This window comes from Canis aureus, chromosome 18, assembly GCF_053574225.1.
Source record: "Canis aureus isolate CA01 chromosome 18, VMU_Caureus_v.1.0, whole genome shotgun sequence".
Classification (NCBI taxonomy): Eukaryota; Metazoa; Chordata; class Mammalia; order Carnivora; family Canidae; genus Canis; species Canis aureus.
In genome coordinates, this window is record NC_135628.1 from 37067927 (window position 1) to 37093776 (window position 25850).

General features: G+C 36.7%; 1 protein-coding gene and 1 long non-coding RNA gene across 6 annotated transcripts in view; both read right to left on the reverse strand.

The window, feature by feature from the left end:
* Positions 1-25850, reverse strand: part of NXPH1 (neurexophilin 1) — a 433080-nt gene that overhangs the window by 234148 nt on the left and 173082 nt on the right. The gene's annotated exons all lie outside the window — the stretch shown is intronic.
* LOC144288849 (uncharacterized) overlaps positions 1-25850 on the reverse strand; it is a 97347-nt gene that overhangs the window by 64580 nt on the left and 6917 nt on the right. For 2 of the 5 annotated variants that reach the window (XR_013356858.1, XR_013356857.1), the window contains 2 exons: positions 23562-23661; positions 22559-22866 (listed from right to left, as the gene is read on the reverse strand). The exons of the other annotated variants lie outside the window; for them this stretch is intronic. This is a non-coding gene — a long non-coding RNA (uncharacterized LOC144288849). Of the gene's footprint in view, positions 1-22558; positions 22867-23561; positions 23662-25850 lie in introns of those variants that run through there. 5 annotated transcript variants of the gene reach the window in all.

The window sequence follows — 25850 nt, forward strand, 5'->3', positions numbered from 1 at the left end:
TTCACAGCAAGCAATTCTGAAGGGACGTTAATGCAGCATAACAACTCTTTACCCTGTTTCAAGGCCAATTTTGCAATATGGGCAAAATGATTGGAAATGGAGTCCTGAAAACACTGAAACCATCTGTCAGGGACTCAGTTAAGAAGATCCACACTATTTCACAGCCAAGAATGGGGATAAATCATGCCTGGCTGGAAATGTCCAAAGCAAGTGGATTCCCATTCAAACTTATTAGGATAAATTACAAATCTTTTTTTATTATTCATTGTCCTGCTAAAATCATACTTGTAGATGATAACAAATCATAAGATACATTGAGGAGGAGGCCAGTGGTGTATGTTAGCCAAAAAAATTTTAATAGTAATATCCAAAGTAGGTGTCACTAAAAGAAACTCTAAGCTTCCATCAAAATATCTGTAGATCTATTTACATTCATAGACACAATCCTGTGAAACGTTCCTCTGCATTTTGCAAAAATAACCCTGTTAATATTTAATCACAAACTCCAGAAGTGCTTGACTAATATTTATTCATGAAATGTATTTGGTAAAATATTAAAGAACTGGAGGGTGGGGCTGTTGTGATTAAATTATATAGCTTGGGATGTCAAGCCTTAGAATAAGTTAAACACCGTGCCTCCTTCCTCCCTTAAATATTTATTGCCATTATAAAACTATTGACATCTTACAGAGAAAACAGCAATTCTCACATTTTTTAACACAGATTTTTATACTAGTAAATAGTGCTAGTCAAAATGTTACCACAAATGTTGGAACTGATGTGCTTCACAGGAAGCAAAGATCTCCCTGGTTGTGAAGTCATGTACTACACAAAATGAATCATCACTTCCACATTCCCTCACTCATACAAGGCGGTATGAGAAGGAAATAAAGGGCTATTTCTATGAAATACCAAATAGAAAGTTTGATTACAAAGTTGCAATTGGTGAGTTAAGTGTGTTGGGAAAACAGCCTGCATATATATGAGGACAATTTCTGTGCTAATCCAAATACTGTTCATGGATTTAGTTTCTCTCCATTTTTTTTTCATTTAGTCTTAATCTAAAGTACTGCAAGAGTGATTTGGTTAATTTTTCTCTAGGTAACATTCATAGAATACCTTTTTATTTATTTTTATTTTTTTAAAGATTTTATTTATTTATTGACAGAGAGAGAGAGTATGCATAAGCAGGTGGAGCAGCAGGCAGCAGGCAGAGGGAGAAGCAGGCTCATCGCTGAGCAGGGAGCCCACATTGGGAGATCATGACGTGAGCCAAAGGCAGACGCTTAACTAATTGAGCTACCCAGGCGCCCCAGAAGCCCTTTTTATTAATAGAAAAGTAGTTAAGTATGTCCCTTGAAAATTTATGAAATTTGTATGTCCAAATCAGAAGCTTACCTTGAGAAAGGTGTTCCAATGAGCAAGATTAAGTCATTAAGCAACCCAGAAGGAACCTGCCTCTTGAGGCAAGGCTGCGCATCTCTGGCTTTACCAATGAGGATGCAATAGGACTCAGGTTCAGAGGATTAAGGTGGAATTCAGCTTAATTAAATCACCCTGAACTAGACATCAGATCAAAATAGCATCCAGCAAAGCTACTGAGATGCAAAGAAATCCTTTCAATTCAACCATTGATATATGATTTATAAATGGATAGATCACATTATGGTAGTACGTAAATATTTAGTCTGTAATATTGTATTTATAAAATAGCACAGTATGGTATGGTAGAAAAGGAAAGGAAGTACCTACCATAAGCAGATTCTTTCTATGCAGTATCTTCATGAGTTTTATAAGTCAAACATTGTTATTAACATTAAACAAAATAAGAACTGGAACTATATGAGACAAAATGATGAGTAAAAAAGTTTCCCGAAACAGGTCTGTAGTCCAGTGGCAGGGCCTGATAAGTACCTAGTCCCACCAAGCTACAACTGATGATCCTTATAAGCCTTGTAATAGCCCTTTGTATTTTTCTTAAGATTGATTGATTCATTGAGTGATTGCTTGAAGAAAGGGAGAAAGCATGAGCAAGAAGGGCAGAGGGGAAGGGAGAGAGAATCTCAAGCAGATTCCACACAGAGAGCAGAGCCAGAGCCCAACTCAGGGTTCAATCTCATGACCCAAAGATCATGACCTGAGTCAAAACCAAGAGTCAGAAGCTCACCCTACTATGCCACCCAGGTGCCCCTGTATTTTTTTTAACATATGTCATTTCAAGTGACCTTCAGTATTCTAGAGGTGGGGAAATTAAGATTTGGAGAATTTAAATAACCTATTCATATGAGTGAGTTTTGGAAGAGGACTCAAGAACTACATCTTCTAATATTAAACCATGAGCCCTCTCCACTGCCCCCACACTGTCTCAACATCCCACATCTCACCCTAGATGGAAAAATTATCCTAATTAAGTGAATTCCATAATTTTACTTTCTAAGACTTCCTATTTTGGGTAGAGTTACTTATTTCAGGACAAGGTGGTAAGTAAAGTTAAATTAAAAGATTTACATTTCAGGAAACTCAAGTCTTCCACAGTGATGGCAGAAATTACGGTACCAACTCATAATTATCACTCTACTTGTGGAGGTAGTTATAAGGTAAAAGGACAAAAAGAAGCTAATCAGTGATGGGTCTACCATTCTACTCACCAGTAAGCTTAATTTTGAAGAAAAAAAGAAGGAAGGAAGGAAGGAAGGAAGGAAGGAAGGAAGGAAGGAAGGAAGGAAGGAAGGAAGGAAGGAAGGAAGGAAGGAAGGAAGGAAGGAAGGAAGGAAGGAAAAAGAAAGAAAGAAAGAAAGAAAGAAAGAAAGAAAGAAAGAAAGAAAGAAAGAAAGAAAGAAGAAAGAAAGAAAGAAAGAAAGAAAGAAAGAAAGAAAGAAAGGAAGGAAGGAAGAAAGAAACTGGGATTGATGGGACACACACTACATGCTAGTCAACACATTCATTCAACAAATATTTATTGAGCAACTATTATATGTCAGATACTCTGCAAGGCTCTCAGTATACAACAGCAAGCAAGATAAACACAGTCCCTATTCTCATATGCATAATATGCAGATAGGGAAAACAGACATTAAATAATCATTTAAATAAACAAATTTAAATTCTAAATCATAAGGGCTATGAATGAGAAATAATAAAAAGCAAGTAATTTAGATAATGAGGAGGTCAGGAAAAGCTTAACTAAAGAACTCATATTCAAGCTGAGAACCGAAGTAGGAATTAACCAGATCAAGAAAAATGGGAAGGCCTGTCCAGGTACAGATAATTGCATATCAAAACTCCTGAGAAAACAAAGAGCCTGATGTGTTTTGGGACTGAAAGATTATAGATCCAAACAGTGAGAATAAAAGTGGAAGAGCACACAATGAGTTTGGAGAGGAAATCGGGGCCTAGATCCAGTTTAGCACACATGTATCATCTCAATCAATTAAGAAAAGAGGTCTCTATTATGTCTGTCTCACAGGTGAGAAAACAAAGATTTAGGAAAATTAACAAATTCTCTGAGTTCACACAGCTGAGTCACTGGGAGAGTACAGTCTTAAATGTTCCTTCCTTTCCAGATGATTTCTTCCAAGTAAGAGACTCTACCAGCAAAACAGAGCAGCCTTTCTCTACTCCTGCAGAAGGAGCAACTTCATCCAACAGATGAGTTTGGAAGGTGAAATAGGAGCACTCAGCCTAGGCTCTCCTTCCTCCGTTTCTCTTCCTTAAAAAAGCACACATTTTGCTCTGGTCTTCCATGTATTATGTTAGGAGTCACACAATGCCATTTTACTGCCTGTGGCTGATGGCAATTCTCCCTAATTCTGCCTTTAGAATGAGGAAATCCACTTGCAAGCAGATAAAAGCCATACTTTCCAAAATCAGTTTCATCGGAAACAGAAATATTTTGAATTTATCTTCCGGACACCTCTCAATTGGTTCAAACATAGGTAGGGAAAGATGTGATGTTTCTGGGGGCATCTCAAATACCATAATATAAGTGTATTTTTTTAACATAAGAAGCAACTATTTTTCTAAGATTTTATCCTAGCTAGTCAGGTTGGAAAGGGAAAAACAAGTAGGTTGAAACTGATCTTTACAACAAGTGCCAATGCCAGATAAATACCAATAATGTTTAACCTATAAATGGTTCTGGAAGCTACTGTTCTTGTTTTTATGGCATTGATTTGAGCTTATCAACCCTGGCTCTCATTTTCACAGAGGGTCCTAATCAATACCTGATTCCAAAATGTTCTCTTCAGAAAAATGATTTGCAGTTAATTGCCTCTTATACACTATCTCTGATGAATCCTTTGAAATGTATTATCCTGAAGTTGAAAAAGGTTTCCCTTTTAATACTATATTTAAAACAGGAAAAAGAAGTCTATCAAATGGAAAGTTAAGTCTTTTAAGACCCCCTTTCCACCAAAATACTACATATCTCTAGATCCCATATCTACCCCCCACCTAACTCCTGATAGAGAACTGAATCTCATGGTACCTAGAGAAAAATAGGGTAGTTCTTTGTGTCATCCTTCAGTGGAGCAAAGGGACATAATGAGAAATTGAAAGTTTCTTTCTAAGAAACTTCTGGGATCTTAATGAACAGAATGCTCTGGAGGATGAGTTGACAAGTTCTAATTTAGTTTCCCTTCAATTTTGGGACTAGTCTAACAAGTGTGCTTCATGTTCATGATTACCTACCTTGTCTTTCTCCCTTTGGTCAGAAGCTTACGTATTTTGCAGATTGCTTAAGTGGTGGTCTCTATATCTAAGCATAGTATGAAATGACATAGATTAAAGATCATTGTTGGAATTTTATTATATTTGGAATGTAATTTAAAGGTAAAAAAAAAAGGCCTATTACAAAGTGATACAATATTTTTCCTGAAAGAAAAAAGACCAGTATTTTTTATTGAAGAAAAAGAGAAAATTAAATGTACATATGCCAGGTTTCCTTTACTGATCCCAAAATTGACAGTTTATTGAAGCTTTTCTCATTTTTGATGAAGCTTAGTTTAATGAAGATCAGGATAAATAAGCCTAGAGCAATGTATGAGGTGGTTATGTTGTATATAGTTTAACAAAGGGGAGAGCTAATTTCATTTCATTATTGCTTTAATTGCTAAAATGTTAAAAATGTATTTTTAAAACCTCTAATTTTTTCTCACTTTGTTAAAAAGAAATGGTTTTGGAGCTCACACACAAGCCCCAAACCTATTCCTTGACAGCTTCTATCACTGATCTAGGCATTGGCGTCATCCTCTGTGATGTTGTAGACCAAGACAAGCTGCAACAAATGAAGCAGACCAAATATTTCAGGTACAAAAATCAAACTATTTTCTTTTACCAACCACTAAAAACCTAAGAAAATCCTGATACGTAAATTCCAACATAAGAAGTTCCATTTGCTGAGCACAGTTTGAAAACAACTCTTGTAGTATGAGATCCTTGAGGCAGAGCTGTGTGTTAGTGACCTTTGTAACTCTGGCCCAAAGATACCCCAAATATCATGCTTAGCACATACATGACACTGAACAAATTTCTGTGTACCTGAAGAGAGAGTATGGAGGATTCTAGGTTTAATGAAACAGATGGCTCCATGGAAAAGAAAACCCCATAGACTGTAAGAGATATTTCTGAAGTCCTCTATAGTCTACTTCTTTAAAAAAAAGAAAGGAAGAAAGAAATAAAAGTTGAGAGATAAATTTTCTTTGTTCAGTTAGAATTATAGAATATCAAAGACTGAATGGATCTTGAAGAACAGCTGGGCTAGTGGTTTTTAAACTGTGTTCCAGGGGATTCTAAATTTCCAGAAGGGTGCCTCTAGGATGCTTGCACAAAAGGTCACATAGGTAGGCCTCTGGACACCCTACTCCCATACAATTTAGAATAGCTCCTCTTAAGTATCCCAGTTATATTTCAGGGTTTGATACGATTTTATTAGTAATGTGATTTCAGATACTAAAAAGAATGCTTAACACGCACTCATCTTCTTCAACCCTGTAATTTTACAGCTATGGATGTAGATTCCAAACACCCAAAATGTCATAAACAATTAGTTACAAGATATAAACAAAAACTCAGACATGATAAATCCCAGTCTAGTGCTTCTTTCACAGCAGTATTAATATTGAGAATTTTAGGTATTTACTTAAAGTACCTAGCATCTAAAAGTTCCTGTAAGTCAAGGAAATAGGGTAGCAGAAATTTCAATATACTATGTTGCTAACAGCTTATATGAGTTTCACAGTAGGCAGTTTGCAAAGGCATCCATATCCATTCAGTTTATTCCTGCATATTTATAACAAACTGCAAAGCATCCAAAGTGGATAGTCCATTATTCTAATAAGGAAAACTAAGTTTCAAAGAGATCAAATGTAGTTAACTGGTAAGTAGAGGAGCTGAGACAAGCACATAGTTCTAACCATCCTATCCAAAACTCCATTCATTACAATACTGGGGCAAGACCAGCTTGCTAATCTCTTGGGCCACTCCACTGTCACACAAGCACCTCTTACCAAGAACAGGAAAAAGGATGCAACACATAAGCTGATTGGACATAATAACAGGTATTCTGAGGGTGTGTATTAACTTAGTAGAAAGGAGCCCATGATCATGATCAATGTCAGCCTTTTGGGCACCAGAAGGGCACAGGAAGGAAGAAATGGAGTCACACATGTCAAGTCATCACTATCCTTGATTTAAGATGCCAAAAGTTCAGAAGAGAGAAAAAGGCTAGAATACTAAGCCTTAAATCCTGATCTAGCTCTCCTTTTAAGTCGCATTATCTACCAGGTTAGGCTTGGAAAGCCCAGAAAGGACGTAAAGACCCCAAAGTCATATGAAAAATAAGTGCTTCCAGATATTGTCCTTGCCTAAACAGCTCCCTGCTAAAAACAGAAGTAAGTGGGCCTGACTAGAGGAGGTTTGATTGTGTGGGAAATGGACTTTAAAAAGGGAAATGAAACCACCCTCATTTCACTGAGGCACAATCAGATGGCTGTGTTTGGGCACTGCTGACAGGGGCCAGATTTCACACACTCATTTGGGAAAGCCAGCGAAGCTCACGGAAACACTCTCCCCTGTAATTTAGCCCCAGCTGTTCAAGCTGAGGCTGCTCTTTAAAGTGAAGCAAACTGGCGAAAAAGCTGAAGTTCAGCAGTTTCACTCTGTTGGGCCAAAGCTTCTGCAGAGTCCCAGCCCACGGATTCTGCTACATTGGCCAGATGCTCAGGGCCTCCCAAGCCAGTCTTACAGGGAGTTCCGCAAAAAGTCAACAGAACTCCATGTGCATTAGGTCCAGGCCAAAACGAAGCTGTCCAATGAGAGTACTAGGTTCTGTTCAGCCTTTCCGCAGCAGAGTTTGGATGACACAAAAACTCCAGAGGGGTCCTGAAATGGAAGCCATCATGATTCATTTCAGAAACTAGTTATTAGACCTAGATAAAGCATGTTTATGGTGGAAGAAGTTATTTTTCTTTCAACCATATACAGGGCACTGTTACCCCTGAATGATAACCTCCTCCCAATAAAATGTCTCTAAGTTACAAACAAACCCAAAAACAATGAATATGAACTCACTATTTCACCTCTGCTCTCTGTTCAATTTAATATTTATTTCATTCCTCAATACTCCTAAACACTCAGATTAAAAATCTTTCCCAGTACCACCAAATGTCCTTTCAGGAGTTTTTTTTTTCTCTCTCAAGATGTTTCTATATCCACGTGATCACTATTGCTGGATAAATTGCACCTTTGCAAATGCCTCTCTAATATCTGCTCCATGACCTAATGCAAAAATGTGCCTGCAGCCCTCTCTAGTTCCCCTGGCATTATCTATGAAGCAGTTTATTCTATATGAGTTCTGCAAAGAAGGAAGAAAAGTGTTGACTGGTATAATCATCCCAGGGTATTTCTTTTATTCTTTTTTATATTAACTGAAAAGGTAGACCCTGAATGGAGTTTCAGAAGTCTTAATCAATGTCCACAAAAGGGGCTGCTGTGGCTCCTCAGACATTAGAAACAACCCAGTACATATGGGAGTCTCATCCCTGAGCACCAATGTACAAATGAAACCTCACTACTTGAACATTTCATGTCCAGTTTCTATCAGTAATTGAAGTGTCTGGAAGATAAAAAGAATCTCACCATGAAATGAAAAAAATAATTCCTTTAGAAACATCCATCTTGACAATGACTAAATGTGTAGACCATGATTGCAAACACTTAGTGAATCACTAAGGAAAACAAGATTTAATTTCTAGAACTGCTTGTGGGAAAAGGAGAGTTTGCCTTCCACAATGTATAAAGTCTTGGTGACTCATTTTTCTTCTTACAATTCCCAGGTGGCCACCTTCACACAATGGATAGATAGATTAAATAAAGATCAACTCTAGCTTCTGGAAAGTACAGCTTGCAGTCATTGTTATCAGCTATTCAGGGAGTACTAAGGCATGAGTAAGCCACTTAGGGAAGTGGTTTAGTCCACTGAGATTTATTGCCCAGTTCCCTGGCATCCCAGTGTTAGAAATTCTTACCGATGACAACAAGCATATAAAGTCATGGTGTTTTCCCTGGAGGAACATAAAATGCAGAAAAATGCTGGATTTCAAAAGGAAATTATGTCTGTTTTGAACCATGTCAACTCTCTGGAGCATAGGGTATACTCTCATGTAAAGATGGATTTGTCCTCTACTTTAAGAGTCTCTGGACTTTAGCCATTAATAAGATCTCAGACCACATAGATTAGCAGAGGAAGAATCGCAGAATTTACTTAGAAGAGGAAACAAAAATCCATGCAATCTTATTTTCTTTTTTCTAAACTTTTTACAGAAAACCACAAAAACATATGTAGTTTAATGAGCTATTACAACACAGATATCCTGCAACCACCACTTAAGTCAAAATATAGACCTGCCAGCCACCTAAGGTACTCCATCTATGTGTAGCATCCATATCTCAAACTGTCCACCTCCCAAAAGTTACCACTATCCTAATTTTTATAGGAATCACTTTTTATGATTTTTTTACTTAAGTGCACATTCTTAGACCTCATATTTTAGCCTTGCCCATTTTATTAAACGTGATACATTTTTTAACTCTCTTTTAATGTACAAGTTTCTCAACTATCCTTTTCTTTGCTTTTTAATTTATTTATTCAAGGATCTGGGCATTTAACCTGCAATTTCTCACAGTCCAGATATTGCTGATGGACATGGTACAGTTCAACATGTCCCTCTGTCCTGCATATTTCCTGAAAATTGGCAGCTGGATCCAGAACCTTGACCAGGTTTGGATTCCAATCCTTTGCAAAGATTCTAATTAGTGTGGTCTTTCATCAAAAAGCACTTAATGTCTGATTATCTTTTTTACTGTTAGCAGCTGTTGAACCTTAATACGTAAACCCAGTAATTCATTTGTGGTTTGCAAAATGGTGATAATGAAATTTTACCCATTATCTTCCATTTATTAGTTAAAATAGTTTATAAATAAATGCTCATCAACTATTTGGTTTCCCAGTGTTTCATGTTGGAAAGGCAGGATAAATGTTTGATTATTTCCCTCTGCTTATCTATTTTCAAGAAAATCAAGTGGTTCTCTAGGATCTTCTGAAAGTAGCTAGGTTTTTTTAAATACAATTATGTACTTGTAATTTTAAGCATAATTTATAGACTTTCATTCAATTGCAATTATTATTTCTTTTAAAGCTTAAATTGTCCCAATGGGAAGCTCTTAAGTTGGTTCCTGAGTTCTTTTGACATGACCCAGTAGTCTTTGATATGGTATGACACGATGTGCCAAATTAATCTTATACATTTCTTGCCCCAGACTTAAAATTACCTAATTCTCCAAGTCCTACTTTATTTTAATGTTATTTAAATATTATTTCAGAACCACCACAATCTGGATGTTAGATGTACATTTGCCCCCTGGGTTGCTTTTTGTTTCTGGGCCTCTCTAATAGACAGAGATAAGAAATGGATACACATACATACATTTATACATATGCAGTATTTCATAGGTTAATATTGATACCTGCAATTCAAGAACATAGGGCTTTTTATTCAACTCTTTCAATACTACATTCCACACCAAAAACTATAATTCTCAAAGACACATGGGATGATAGAATATTACATAATTACTCATGTATTTTTTCCCTTATTAGGAGAATAAGTGTCTCAGAATACCAATACTAATACTATTACCACCAATATAATTAATGAGAACAGTTTTGAAATGTCTATTTACATATGCTTTCTGCATTTGTGTTCCCATGTTTATAGTTAGCCTTTATCTACACTTTATAGCATACTATTTCATAAATACTTGCTCCCTTCTGGCCCTCAGTTAGCCTTAGTTTTATAAGTAACTATATCTTTAATACTCATCATGTTCTCACAGCAATGTCCATCTAGTTATTTTCATTGCCTGAAGTTCATTCTCAAGATTATTCCTCAGAATCATACTCTTTGGGTCACTATATGTTAATCATAGCCTGTGCTCTTTATACTTGAAATCCAATTTTTCTACCTATAAAGATCTTCAGCTCACATTTTCCTTTCTTTGAATTTATTAGATATTTTACTCCATTTTCTTCTGACATAAAACATCGCTGTAAAAGAAAAGTATGATGATCTAATTTTATTTCCCTTATAAGTCTCTTTCTGTTTTGTCAAGATGTTCAAGCAATTTTATTCACCAAATTTTACTGGAATATGTCTTGGCATTATTCATTTTGGATTGATATTCTCAGGTACATCTTCCAATATGTAGTTTCAAATCCTTTTTGAATTTCAGGAAAACTTCCTTGAATTATAGTTTTTAGAATTTATTCTGGTCTGTTCTCTTGGTTTAATTCTTCAGAGATTCCTATTCTACTCATGTTGGATCTTCTTTCTTCAACACTTCTTTACTTCTTTCCTTCATTTCCTTTTAACCATTAAAATATCCCTCCTTTTCATTTTACATTTCTTTTAAGGAAGTCTCTGTTGTGTTGATTCATTTTTGTTTATTCTAGTTAAGTCTTCATTTCTGAACTGATTTTTCTTTTGTTTCTGATTCTTTCCTAAGTTACATTCCCTCATTTCTAAGTATTTTTTATTTTGCTTTGATTGATCCATGTATTGAGCCATTTTCTTAATCTTCAGCTTATTTTTAAATAATACATTACAGTTTTTATTCTTTTTAACTATATTTTTCTGGTAGATTTTTTTTGGAGGGGGTAGGAAAAGTGGTAAATTTTTGCAAGTGTTCATGCAAGTGATGCCTGACTAAACAATCCAACTTAAACCTCAGAGAAATCTCCATCTACAGTGTTTCCCCAATCACCATGCATTCATTCTTTTATTCATTTAATAAATATCTAGTGAGTTAACTCTAACATATGTGCAATAGGTCAAATTTTTAGTAAGATAATTAATGATTAATAAACTGAATGATTAATGGAACAGACATTGTCTAGGCCATTATAGATTTACAATGTAATAGGGGAGTCAAAAAATCAAATAGGTAATTATAATGAAGACCTTGAAGAAAACCTACTTCTGTGATCCTCAACCTTCTTCTACCACAACATATATAATGGATGAAACAGCAACAGACAATAGGGTAACTAGTCAGTGATGATTTTTCAGCTCAGTAAACATGTGTCCTTAAGACAGGACGTCAAACAGTTCTCCACATTATTTTGACATAGCCATCCTCCCATCAACACCTCTGCAGCAAAAGATGACTCCTATTAAGAATCACTGGCCTAGGGGATCCCTGGGAGCTCAGGGGTTTAGTCCCTGCCTTCAGCCCAGGGCGTGATCCTGGAGTCCTGGGATCAATTCCCACATCGGGCTCCCTGCATGGAGCCTGCTTCTCCCTCTGCCTGTATCTCTGCCTCTCTCTCTCTCCCTGTGTGTGTGTGTGTGTGTGTGTGTGTGTGTGTGTGTCTCATGAATAAATAAATAAAATCTTAAAAAGAAAAAAAAATCACTGGCCTATGTATCTGATAATGGGTTGATACCAAAACATATAAAGAATTCACACAACTCAATACCACAAAACCAATAACACAATTAAGAAATGGGCAAAGAATCTAATTAGACACTTTTCCAAAGAAGATCCATAAAAGGCCAACAGGTACATGAAAAGATACTCAATATTACAAGTCACCAAGAAAATGCAAATTAAACCCACAATGAGGTATCACCTCATGATGATAGAATGGCCATCATCAAAAAGACAAGAAATAACAAATGCTAGGGTGGATATGAAGAAAAGGGAACCCTTCTGCACTGCTGGTAGGATTGTAAATTGATATGGTCACTATGGAAAATAGTATGGAGGTTCCTTAAAAATTTTTAAATAAAATTACCATATAATCTAATAATTCCATTTATGGGAATATATATGAAGGAAACAAAAACACTAACTCAAAAAAGGTATCTGCACCTCTATGTTCATAATAGCATCATTTACAAAACCCAAGACATGGAAACAACATAATTGTCCATTAATCAATGAACGGAAAAGGATGGGATGTATATGTACAATGGAATATTATTCAGCCATAAAGAAAAAAGGAAGGGACACCTGGGTTAGTCAAGCATCAGATTCTTCATTTAATCAGAGGTCATCATCTCAGTGTCCTGGGATCAAGCCCCACATTGGACTCCTCACTCAGTGAGGAGCCTGCTAGAGATTCTGTTTCCCTCTCACTCTGCCCCTCTCCACCCTGAACATATTCTATCTCTCTCTCAAATAAATAAATACATCTTTAAAAAAAAAAAAAAGCAAGAAAGCCCTACCATTTGCAACAACACAGATGACCCTGAAGGCATTATGATAAATGAAATAAGTCAGAGAAGGACAAACACTATATGATCTCACTCACATGTAGAATCAAAACAAAACAAAAACAATAACAAAAAACAAAAACAAAAAAACACTACCAAACTCATAGAAAAAGAGGTTAGATTTGTGATTACCAGAGGTGGGGACTGGGAAGAAGGGAAAATGGAAGAAGGTGATCAAAAGGTACAAACTTCCAGTTACAAGATAAATAAGTACTAGAGATGTCATGTATAACATTAAGGACAATAGCTTACACTGCTGCATGATATATAGGAAAGATGTTATGAGAGTAGAACCTAAGAGTTTGCATACAAGGAGAAAATGTTTTTTCTTTTTATTATATCTATATGAGATGAGAGATGTTAACGAAACCTATTATGGTAATTGTTTCACAATATATGTAAATCAAGCCATCATGCTATACAGCTTAAACTCAAAAAAAAAAAAAAAAAGCATTGGTCTAACTCAAGCACTAATATGCCATTAAATGTAGAATTATATTAAGAGGCTCATTAAAGATGTGATAAAATTAGGTATATTTGCATATCCCTTTTTTTAGCTGTATAGCTCACTCTGTCCTATAGGACATTAATATGTGTATCTACGCAAAAAGGTAAGAAGGAAAGAGAATTACTACTGTTTCCCCAGCCATTCTCGCCTCAAGGAAATACATATTCATTCAGCTAAAGTGATAACTTATAACCATCAGTCACTTGCACTCCAGCAACATAACTATTAAAAACCAAGAAAAGATAAGTAAACACAAAGCAGAGAAATATACCATTCTTTGGGCCGATCAGAATTTTCTATTTTTTAATTACTAATGAGAACTGTGGGAGTTTGCCATCCCAGGTCACCTACCAGGGGAGTGCCTCCTTAGAGTTATATCTCAGACTGTTGTCTCCATTCTAGAGCCAAGAAAAGAAGGAATTCCTAATCTGCTCACTCTCCCAAACTATACATGCACAATGCATTTTGAGGTAGTATGTGACATACAGACAAGCCCCAAGTCTCACAAAAAAGTGACCATATTTGAACGTAGATATCCTCCTTTAGCTAAAATCCCCAGGCAACTATCCATTTGAAATAAATGAGGGGTGAGCATAGGGAGGGAAGACATTTGTAACCTGCTCCAGAAATCAGCTCTAGGAATAGTTCTACACTGTTGTTAGATTTAAAATGTAAAATTTATTATCTTTATTAAGGGAAAGCATACATAGAGTGGCATTTAAGGATGTCAGATCCTAGGAACTTCAGTATAAAAATATCATTTAAAAATAACTAAAATAACACAAAAATTGTTAATAACACTACTAATACCAAATATGAATTTGGAAGTCTTGACGAAAAAGGAAGTGAGTGAATATTTGAATACTGTTAGAAAGGGAAGAAAATGAATTTAGTCTGATATCAGATAAGAAATGATTAGGTAAGAGGGTTCTGTAAGGAGACAGCCAACAGTATATCTGTGCCGGGAACATGAAGACACAAACCTAGGCCTGAAAGGATAGTAAATTTTTTTTTTTTACTGATTCAAAGGGATACATGAACCCCAAAGTTTATAACAGCATTAACTGCAATTGCCAAATTATGGAAACAGCCCAAATGTCCACTGACTGATGAATGGATAAAGAATGAAATGAAACAATGGAATATTAACTCAACCATAAAAATGAATGAAATCTTGCCATATGCAACAACATGGATAGAGCTAGAAAATATATTGCTAAGTGAAATAAGTCAGTCAGAGAAAGATAAATATCATATGATTTTGTGGATTTTTGTGATTCCACTCCTGTATGGAATTTAAGAAACAGAACATATGAACATAGTGGGAGCTGGAGGAGAGAGGCAAACCAGAAAACAGACTCTCATCTATAGAGAACAAACTGAGGGTTACCAGAGGGGGAGGTGGATGGGGAAATAGATTAAATGGGTGATGGGTGTTAAAAAGGGTGAGTATTGGGTGTATATTAAGTTCTGAATCAAGAAATTCCACACCTGTATGTTAAGTGGAATTTAAATAAAATTCAAAAAAAATTTAAAGTAGGTCAAGTACTTCAGAGAAGAGGATGATTAGCTGATAGAGAAAATAACTGGGACTTTCTCACCCTCATTAATATCACTCAAAGGGCAGCTAAGAGCAAGTGCCATAGTCATGAACTTCTTTCATGAACTTCTTTTAAATACATATATAATGGGAGAAGGGAATACAAAATATTTCAGACAGAGAATTAAGAAACCTGCTGCAGAAGAATTTAAACTATTTTCAAGATCAATGACATAATGTTAGTATCATTTCAGACTCACCCCCACTTCCATTGCCCTAAAAACAAACAAACAAAAACACTCCCTGTTAGCAAAGTGAGAGACAACTAGAAAGGTTAGGCAGGGGTGGGGGACATCGCTATTAGCTGGAAGAGAAACAGAGATAAGGATCCTAGAATCTAGAACCCTGTTTGAGATAATATTTTACTGTGACTAAGTCTTAAAAAGAAACACTTTGAACACTAAAATTTCTCTTATATTCAGTTCTGATTACCATGCTGTAGGCAGTAAAGAGAAGCATATGAAAGCAGCTAGCTTCATGTGATTCACAATGGGCTCTTTTTTGGTCTAGGTGGCTTTTCAGTTTGACCACTGCTTTCTTAAAGAGGCTCTCCAATCCCTGGGTTTCTTTTTTTTCTTTTTCTTTTTTTTTTTTAAGATTTTATTTATTCATGAGAGACACAGAGAGAGAGGCAGAGACAAAGTCAGAGGGAGAAGCAGACTCCATGCAGGGAGGCCAATGTGGGACTCAATCCCAGGTCTCCAGGATCATGCCCTGGGCCAAAGGCAGACGCTCAACTGCTGAGCCACCCAGGCGTCCCCCTGGGTTTCTTTAATTATGATATAATCATAAATCATGTCTACATTTGTCCTCATATACATAACCCCAAATCTTCTCAAATGATCCATTACTTTTATACCAGAGTTAAGTGGTACAACTTTATAGTCTGGTTAGGGAACAAAAAGACTCTCATGAAAAGGGAACAATGAAGGAAGCACAAAGTCCCTCAGAATCCCCCTGAAAAGACCAAGCAGAAGAGCTTAAATGGAGTTTGTGGGGGACAGGTCAGAACAGAAATCAGGCTTCATATCCTAGAGCTCTCGTCCCAAGATTTAAACAGCTGACATTTAAGTATTTCTGAAGAAGGAGTTAAGAAAGGTGGAAGCAAAAGCAAAAGAATAGCACACTGCAGGAAAACTATGCAAGAAAACAACCAAGGTTGGCCTCCCATCAGTAGAGGTAGTGGGAGCACCAGGACCTCGCTAGGGACATCCCTTCTCTCACACCTGCTTCTCTCCTTATACTCAGGCTTCAGTTCCATGTATTCTGCTCACCTTAGGAGAAAGTTCATGGAAGAACTAGTGCGGCCGCAGCTTCATGATGCATTCATCTTGAACTCCAGCTAAGAGAGAGGAAAAAGCCAGTGGCAGGCAGATAATGTCCTAAAGCTAAAGAGAGGTGCATGAAAGTGAGGTTGGAAAAAAGAAAAATGGAAATGTATGGACTTGGATGAGTAAAGTAGATGGAAAAAGGAAAATGTTTAGAGCTGGGTTGAATAAAACTCTGTGAGCTACCAGGCAACTACTGAAATCATGGCTCCTAATACATGTAATGATATGAGGGAGGTGGTCGCAATTTAACAATCAACTATAACTGAAGGTTTGGAAACAGTTTGCAGAGTATCTATTCATTTTTGTAAATATGTCTAAACATATAGAGTTTAGGGTACTCGTGTATGTGTTATATTAGATGCATGTGAGAAATAGATGAATATAGAGACAAAGGCCTAGAGACAAGAGGATGTAGAAAAAAATGCTAGTATGAGTTACTGTGTGATGGGATTATGAGAGATTTTCTTCTTTCCTAGGCTTCTCTATATTTCCATAATTTGTGCAATTAATGCAATAATAATAATAATAATTAATAAAATTGAAAGTGATGTTGCTACTACTTTTTCTGTATCCTTCCTCCCAACACCCATTTGATGGAAACTTGTGATGAAAATTATACCAATTGAAGAGAAAGAAAAAAATAATGCAAAGCACTCATAACAATCATCACGACCCCTAGAACTGTCTTCGCTCACCTGGTTCTTAATTCCAACCAAGTCCTCCCATGTTCCCAATTATCATAAGGCAAGTAAACACCATGAAAAAGAACATCGGGGATCCCTGGGTGGCGCAGCGGTTTAGCGCCTGCCTTTGGCCCAGGGCGCGATCCTGGAGACCCGGGATCGAATCCCACGTCGGGCTCCCGGTGCATGGAGCCTGCTTCTCCCTCTGCCTATGTCTCTGCCTCTCTCTCTGTCTCTGTGACTATCATAAGTAAATTAAAAAAAAAAAAAAAAGAGAACATCGAACTCAGCCTTCTGACAAGGCAACAGTTAAAATTCATGAGGGTACTTTCTGCTGTTAATTGGCCATCCGCCATTAGAAACCCAGCTTCTTGGTTCCAGATAGTCACAGCAGGCCCTCACAGATTGGCTAATGAGCTGTCCACTCACTGGTGAGTCCAGCTATTCATCAAGCCCCTGGGTAGTTTGAAGGGAGCTCAGGATACCTACAGCAGTTCAAGTGGAAAATGAAATCTGAGTAGCCTATAAACGGGAAATGACATCCGGCCCGAGCTGAAAATGTCTGTTCTTTTGGGGTAGATTCATCTAGACGAGTCTAATTGGACTAAAAAGTTAACTAAATAGAAGGTCTATCATTGCTGGGGTTTGGCAACTTGCCTCCTCTCCTAGAAAAGTGTGACACTTTAATATCTATCTCAAGTCACTGTCTACTGCCTCAGAATGACTTCAGAATCTAGTAAATGAGAATATAACCTTATTTATACAGAAAACACAGCATAAGAAGAAGCACTGAAAAAAAATAGGACTAAAGTTTAGTGGAGGGACACAAGATGCTGGAACTGACAGTACAGTATAATAATAAGTGATATGGGGGGAAAGCCAATAAGAGAGCAATTATTTAAGTGGGTTTTAATCTGAATCTTACCACTCCCATGCCAGTTTTAGACTACAAGAGGTGTAAAAGGACATTTCAGCTTAGCAATGTCAGCCAACTGTCATCCTGTCAGGAGTGCAGACAAATACTCACCATGCAAAAATCAATAGCAGTGGGAAAAAGGCTTTCTTGTACATTTATGATGGATAACACAGCTTGGGTGTAATGCATTGGAACAACTAACTTAGACGATGCAGCCTGCTTGAGTCAATGATTTTCAAGCCCTGGTCGGGAATAGCTGCACTGCTAGAGCAGTTACAGTTCTAAGCACATGACAGTGACCATTTTCCCACACGGAAGAATTAATCCAAAATTTGTTCCCTGAAAACTCCAGGTACAGTGATAGGAAAAAAAGGGAAAAGGAGCATCAGTTATGTCATGTCTAAACACCATAACTGGAAGAGTGGCTCTTGGCCCCATCTAGATCTTTCTCTGCTTCTGGAATTGGAGGGCAGCACATAGCACTAATAATCAACCCTTCTTATGTGAGATCCACAAGGTGATGCCTCAATGAGAAGGTAGATTGGCTCTGCTGTTGAACTACAGGGAAACCGTAGCATCAGAGCAGTAACGGTTTTTCTAAACTTCTAGAAGCCTATTGGAAAGCTGGGACCAAGTACTATACCACACACAAGTTTCCATCCTGTAGTCCAGATCCTTGTATTCGAGCTTTCTGCCTCCATTAGGCAAATGGAAATCTGCTGTGGCCAATGAGCAGGTTTCCTCCATAACCTAGTTTCACTCCTTATTAGGCTGAGAGGGATGATTTGCAATCAGTGACTCCTCTCCCTTGGCCTGGTGATTTATTCTATCTCCTCCCTTGCCATAGGGGCACTCTTGGTGTCCTAGCCAGAGTCTCTTCCTACCAGCCAGTTGGGCCCACCCAGGAGGATGGCATCTATAACATTTCCAGAAGCCAGAGTGTCTGAAAGAACTGGAGGTAAAAAGGCAGGCAGCCCAGTGACAGAAATGTGGATCCAAAGGACAGCCACAGTCTTCACACAGGCTGGATACTGATTCAGGGTGACTTTGGACAAAGCGCCCAACCCCTCTGTGATACAGCCCCTCATTTGTAAAATAGCATTGATCTTATCTCCCTCACTGGGCATTCTGGGAATCAAATGAAATCATGAATATGAAAGTACTTTGAAAAATATTCACTCGCAAAATCACACAATTTTAGAAGGACCTTAGAGATCATTTAATGCAGTCCCTTATTATAAACAGATGAGGAAACAGTCCCCAAGTGCTTAAATGACTTGCACAATGTCAAACAGAAGCAGAGTTTTTGTACATGTCAAAGCACAATTATTACAAATTAGTGCAATTTCAATGTGACTACAAATATATTAATAACTTATTTTTCTTTCTTCTCAGTACAAAGAGGACACATTGCCCATAGAAATAACAAGAAATGATTAGGGCAGCCACCGAGTTTGGAATACATAATAAATGGCTTATTGTTATGACACTGTAAACATGGTAAAATACTATTATTTACATTTTCAGTTTTTATGGCCACACTGTAGGTTAGCAGAACATAAATAAATAAAAATTACCTATAATTCCTCTCTCAGGAAAAAATGTCAGTGTTAACATTATGGTAAGCACCATTTATCATGAGATTATACTCTACATATCCTTTTGTGATTTGATATGTTGAATAAGAATTAAGAATTCTAGTCCAGGGGCACCTGGATGGCTCAGTTTAAGCATCCAACTCTCAATATCAGCTCAGGTCATAATCTCAGAGTCATGAGGTTAAGCCCCATGTTGGGCTCCTCGCTGGGCATGGAGCCTCCTTAGAATTCTCTTTCTCTCTCTCCTCTGCCTCGCCCCCCTCTAAAAAAATAATACTAAATATTTTTTTTAAAAGATAAAAATGCTAGTCTATATCTTCTAACAAAGTAACACCGGTGAAATATGTTAATAATGAAAAATATGAAAGTGTAATAGGGCACTAATATTTTCATGAGAAGAGGAAACTACTGTAAAGGTCTCTATCTAATCTCCAGGGAACAAAAAAAAAAAATAATAATCAAGAATTTAAAAAGTTAAAAAGTGTTTTCTCCAGTTAGTTGAAGGCCATGGACAAATCCATCCTACTAATGTTCCATGCTAAGTCAAGATCTTTTCTGTAGTAAGCAACAAAGTTATTTCCTAAGAGAAGTCACTCCTATTGTATGTACAATCTCTTTCCAAAGCAATCGCTGACTCAGCAGCTCCAACCCTAAGTAGCAAAACTGAGATATTGTGACTTTTAATAGTCATCCTTTTCAATCATCTGTCCCTTTATCCCTCTTCTAAACAAAGACCAGGTCTATGAGAATATATCTTTTATGTTAATGATATGTCTGACCCAGAAATTTTACTCTTCACAATCCTTTCTCACAAAGTGAAGGTTCATTCTACTTATAAATTCCCTTAAATGCAATCTTAATTGTAGCATACTGCCTCCCTGACCTGATATCCATCTTAAAAAGTGAAATTCAAAGATGACCATGTCCCATTGCTTGTTCTCTTTAATTCTGAGATGCTAAGCTTGGCAGTTCCACATAAGTTTTTCGAATCCAATTTGGATTAAACCAGGCCTGCTGAAGTAGCTCTAATTTTCAGATACAAACCCCCTGGAAGCCCGAATACCATCATTTTGTATCTGCCCACTGCCTAACTGTCCAAAAAGAAACCCAAGAAGTTCCAGGTAGTTACTTCCTTTCCTGACCTTGACCTAACCTCCAGTTATCTTTCTGCACCCCAGAATTTTGTAAGACCCAATTTCATGTCCAGACCATCCTGCCATTTCCATATTTTTTATTTAAAAAGTCATTTTTCATCATACCAGAGACACAGCTGGTGGGAAAGAGCAGAGCTCACAATCATGGCCTTGAAAATATACAAAAGTAGCACCTTGCAACAAGGTGTTCATGGTTATTACAGGACATTTGAAAGAACTTGATAAAGAGCCATATAAAAATCCATGTGAAAACAAGACTGAAACACCTAAACAAGGATCTTAAACTTGGGTGTTCATTTTGTCCTCACCCCTCATTAACTTCCAGTACATTCTGCCCCTTATCTACTGACCTGGCCAGACACCAGGTTTCCCTCCCAAAGATCCATCTCTATTCCTACTCTGCATTTTTCTCAGTAAAGCCGAAGTTGACCTTAAACGGTCTAAATTTCAGAAGTGATTCAACTTTAAACAAAATATGCATTCTCTGAGAATTTTAAAAACAGCACATCTTGAATAAAGTGAAATGTTTCCCTTTATAGGAAAATCATTTCCAGACCCAGGAATTGTTAAGAATGATCATCTGTTACTCTTAACCATGTATCAGAAATTCCGACTCCCTAAAATCCCTCTTATTCTTAGATGATGTGTACTAATATCACTTACATATGTATGAAACAATTGGAATCTACATTTTAACCATCTTAATGCTCAATGTAGTTCTCTACATGATTCTTCTGGCAATGTGAGCATAAATTACAAATAGAGTCTTTTCTGAAAGCCTGGTAGGTTGACATATGACCAACTCTAGATTCTTAAACTAAACTCAACCCAAAAGTACTTTCAATCAATTTGACTTCACCTGAGTTGGACTTCTGTAACACAAGAAATTTTACTATATAAACAAGACATACAATTCACATTGTCTAATATTTTCAACAATAAGATATATTCAAAGGGACCCCTGGGTGGCTCAGTGGTTGAGCACCTGCCTTCGGCTCAGGGCATGATCCTGGGGTCCTGGGATGAAGTCTTGCATCAGGCTCCCTTGCCAGGAGTCTGTTTCTCCTTCTGCCTGTGTCTCTGCCTCTGTGTGTGTGTGTGTGTCTCATGAATAAATAAACAAAATCTTAAAAAAAAAAAAAAGATATATTCAGAGGCCAAGTAGTAGAATGAGAGGGGCTTGGGCTTTGGAAACATCAGAACTCCGATGCAATCACAGTTCTTCCAACCACAGGCCACAGAGACTTAAGCAAGCCCAACATCACAGTTCAGTTTCCTCATGTACACTTAGAGTAATAATAATGACATGTCACAAAGATTGTTACATAGAGTAGAAATAATGTATACAAAATGCTCACCATAATACCTAACCTAAAGTTCATGCTATACACATCTACCCTTAACAATAATAGTAATGGTGTGTATTTTAACCTCAATATAGTGTACATTTCCATCTGCAATTAGATTGAAGTTTAAAAATCTCTGGGAGCTTTCATAGTGAACTTATTCTACTTATTCATAGTTAACTTATTCAAAATAAGATGTAACTTATTTAAGATAAGATGTGTGATGTAAAATTATCTGACTCTGACTCTTTCCTGTGACCATACTTTGAAAAATACCAGTAGTTTCATGAAAAAGAAAGGGAAAAGAGAGTTATTAATGAAGGAAACAGGACTCAGAAAAATAAATAAATAAACAGATGAGAGCACAAAGACATATTTGTTCCTCTGTATCATTAAGTCCTACGTGATTGTTCTCACAGAACCAAGAGTTCCCAAGCTAGAGCTAAATCAACCCAACATCATGTCTGGCACCTGATTAAGTACTCAATAAAAATGTATTGACAAATAAAGGTTATATTTATGTTCATATGACTATTATCATGGACAGTCTATGGGTCACTATAAGAGAAGTCATTTTCAAGGTCTAGATAAATTCATTGTGCAAATCTAAAGAAGTCCAAGTCTTAAAATTCCAGATATTGCAATATCTCAAAAATTCACACAAGTACTTTAAAAAAATTTTTAATGTATTCACCTTTTTCTTTGTATGATATGAAACTGTAAGGAGGGATCCCTGGGTGGCTCAGAGGTTTAGCGCCTGCCTTTGGCCCAGGGCGCGATCCTGGAGTCCCGGGATCGAGTCCCACATCAGGCTCCCTGCGTGGAGCCTGCTTCTCCCTCTGCCTGTGTCTCTGCCTCTTTCTCCCTCTGTGTCTATCATGAATAAATAAATAAAATCTTTAAAAAATAAAAGAAGAAGAAAAAAGAAACTGTAAGGAAAATGACATGATTTTTCTACATTTTAATATTTCTTTTTTCTCTATCTTAAAGATAGTTGTGACTTAAATATTTACTTTTAGGTAAACTTTGAGTTTATGAATTAAAAAAATAAGCACTTCAACATAAGCATTTATTTAAAAACAAGATTATTATGTCAATATCATGGAAGAGAAATAGCCTTAAAACCACAGATAGAGGCACCTGGGGGGCTCAGTGGTTGAGGGTCTGCCTTCGGCTCAGGTCATGGGGTCCTGGGATGGAGTCCTGTATCAAGCTCCCCATGGGGAGCCTACTTCTCCTGCCTATGTCTCAGCCTTTCTCTCTGTGTATCTCATGAATAAATAAATAAAATATTTAAAAAACAAAACAAATAAACCACAGATAAATGTAACAATCTTTAAAACTTGATTAACTGCCTTACATGTATTTTCATAAATAGAAGGAAATCTTTCTTGATGGAAATTCTTTCCAGAATTTTATTTCAGATAATTTTTTACACTAACACAATTTTTATACTACAGTAACTTAGCTCAAAGCTAAGAACTGAAATTATCAAGATGCTGTAACTACCAGGGAAAAACTTCCAAATAAATGAAGAAGTATCTTCAACAGATCAACAGAAACAACACAGATGCATAACCCAAAGCTCTGACCTTTCTAAGTCCAGTGTTATTGGAGAGGCTCCTGTGGTACACAACAGTGGTTCCAAGTGCACAACGTTACGTGTAGAGAAGCATTGTAGGCCATAGTTCCCTGATCCATAGGGAGTAATGGTGAAAAACAGAGTGGTAGGACATGTGACAGATCTTAGGTTATACAACACAAGTTCAAAACCAAAAAAACAGCACATTTTCTATTCAAAGACTAAATCTCATAGATAAAATGAGATACATGAAAATAAATGCAGATTGTAGCAAACATGGCTTTTACCTAATGGTCAGTATTTTCAGAAAAGAGACTTGCAAAAATAAAATGCAAATAGGCTTTAAATTTTTGAACTGGTTTGAAGTCCTCTTCAAGTTCTCTAAATTCATCTACATACCCATTTTAGAAGAAACTGCGGAAGATAAGATTATTCTTAACCATTTGCTAATCCATTTGTCTGACTTTATTTTTAATGCTTTAGTCAACCTCTACGTTTGATTTCATACATCATCCTATGTATTTCATTCTAGAAGGATTTATATTTATCATTTTTCCTATAATCTGATATATCTGTTTTAGAAATTTGGGGGAAAGCTTATTAAAATATGGTCCAAACACTTTCCTTACTTATTTTTTTCTGCTTCATTTAAACAGAGTATGCACAGATCACAATTTATTTTCTCTTTTCTTGTTTTGTACAATTTATTTCCCAACTAATTGCTCAATAAACTTTATTAATTAACTGCATACAAATTACAGACATCTCTATAGAGTGCAATCCATAACACTGATAGCACAAGATGCCCAAAAAACTGGGAATTGGCCTCAAAATAAACAGCAGTGCTTGGTAATAAATTTCTAGGAAAAAGAAATAGGCAGAATATCCAGTAACTCCTTTCTTCCAAGAAAATTTCTATTCATTATTATTCACTTTAAATCAAAAAGTTCTAAACTGAGAGTGGTTATCTTGTTACTGTTCACCCTATTACCTAACTGGTCCTGAATACAACCTGATACCAGTGAAGTTCCAAGATGTTCTAACATGACCTAACGATGCTAGACCAGGGGTGTCTGGGTGGCCCAGTGGGTTAACCATCCGCCTTCAGCTCAGGTCATGATCTCAGGGTCCAGGGATGGAGGCCCACATAAGGCTCTCTGCTCAGCGGGGAGTCTGTTCTCCCTCTCTCTCTGTGCACCCCCCTCAAATAAATAATTTTTTTTTAAATTAAGATGCTAGACTGAAAACACAACATTTTCATACATAGGCTAAAATGCCTTGGCAAAGGTTTATGCCAATCCCCTACAGTACCCCTCATTTAGTTTATATATCTACTGTCTCAGGCTCGTGCTTTTAGAAAATTAACAACATAAAGAGTGTAAGACATAAGAAACTCCACAAGAAGATTAGGGAAACTCAGGAAATTAGTGTCCTGAGGGGAGCCATAATAAAAGTCTAATTTGAACATATCTCAGAACAGATAGGAAGCATCTGTAAATCATATGCCAACTATATGCAAACATGCATGATATGGCCTTAAGGAGATTCTAGAAGAGGCCTTATCACCTGATACTTCTATGATTCCTCATTTAGCAGTATTTAGCTAGTAATACCCTTTCATAGTCCTATAAAATACATTGACCTTTCAAACCAGATTTGATTTAAACTTGGCCATACTAGAAAAGGCCCAGAGCAGTCACAGACTTCCATATAGGAAAAAGGTACTTTAGAAGAGGAGGATTTTGCAGGACTCAAACCCAAATAATAAAAAATATTCACTCAACAATAAATATCAGGCAGTGTGCTAAATATTTTATATTTCTCTCATTTCTACTATCCACCCTCAAAATAGCCCTAGGGGTGTTACTGACTCCATTTTATAGATATAGAAACTACTATCATCCAGAAAAATTAAGGAAAGGGTCCCAGGTTACAGAATTAGCAAGTGGCAAAGCCTATTATTTGCATAAGCCCTAATGATTCCGGGTGCTGGGCTCATTTCACCACTACCTTTCGCCACCTCCCATGCACATTACCAGGAGAAACAAATGGAAAGAAAAGTGACTTTTCAGGACTAGGGAACAAAAGACTAGAACTCAGCATCTCCTAAATTTTTTCTGGATCTAAAATTCTTTTTCTTTTCTTTTTTTTTTAAATGGGTAATATGAGTAATATCAGAGGAAATCAGATAAAAGGATTTTTCACACCTCATCTTCCTTAAAAATATATTAAAAACTAAGAATATGTAAATTTATAATGTCCCTTCAAATCTTTATCTAGATGTAAGACTAAAGAAAAA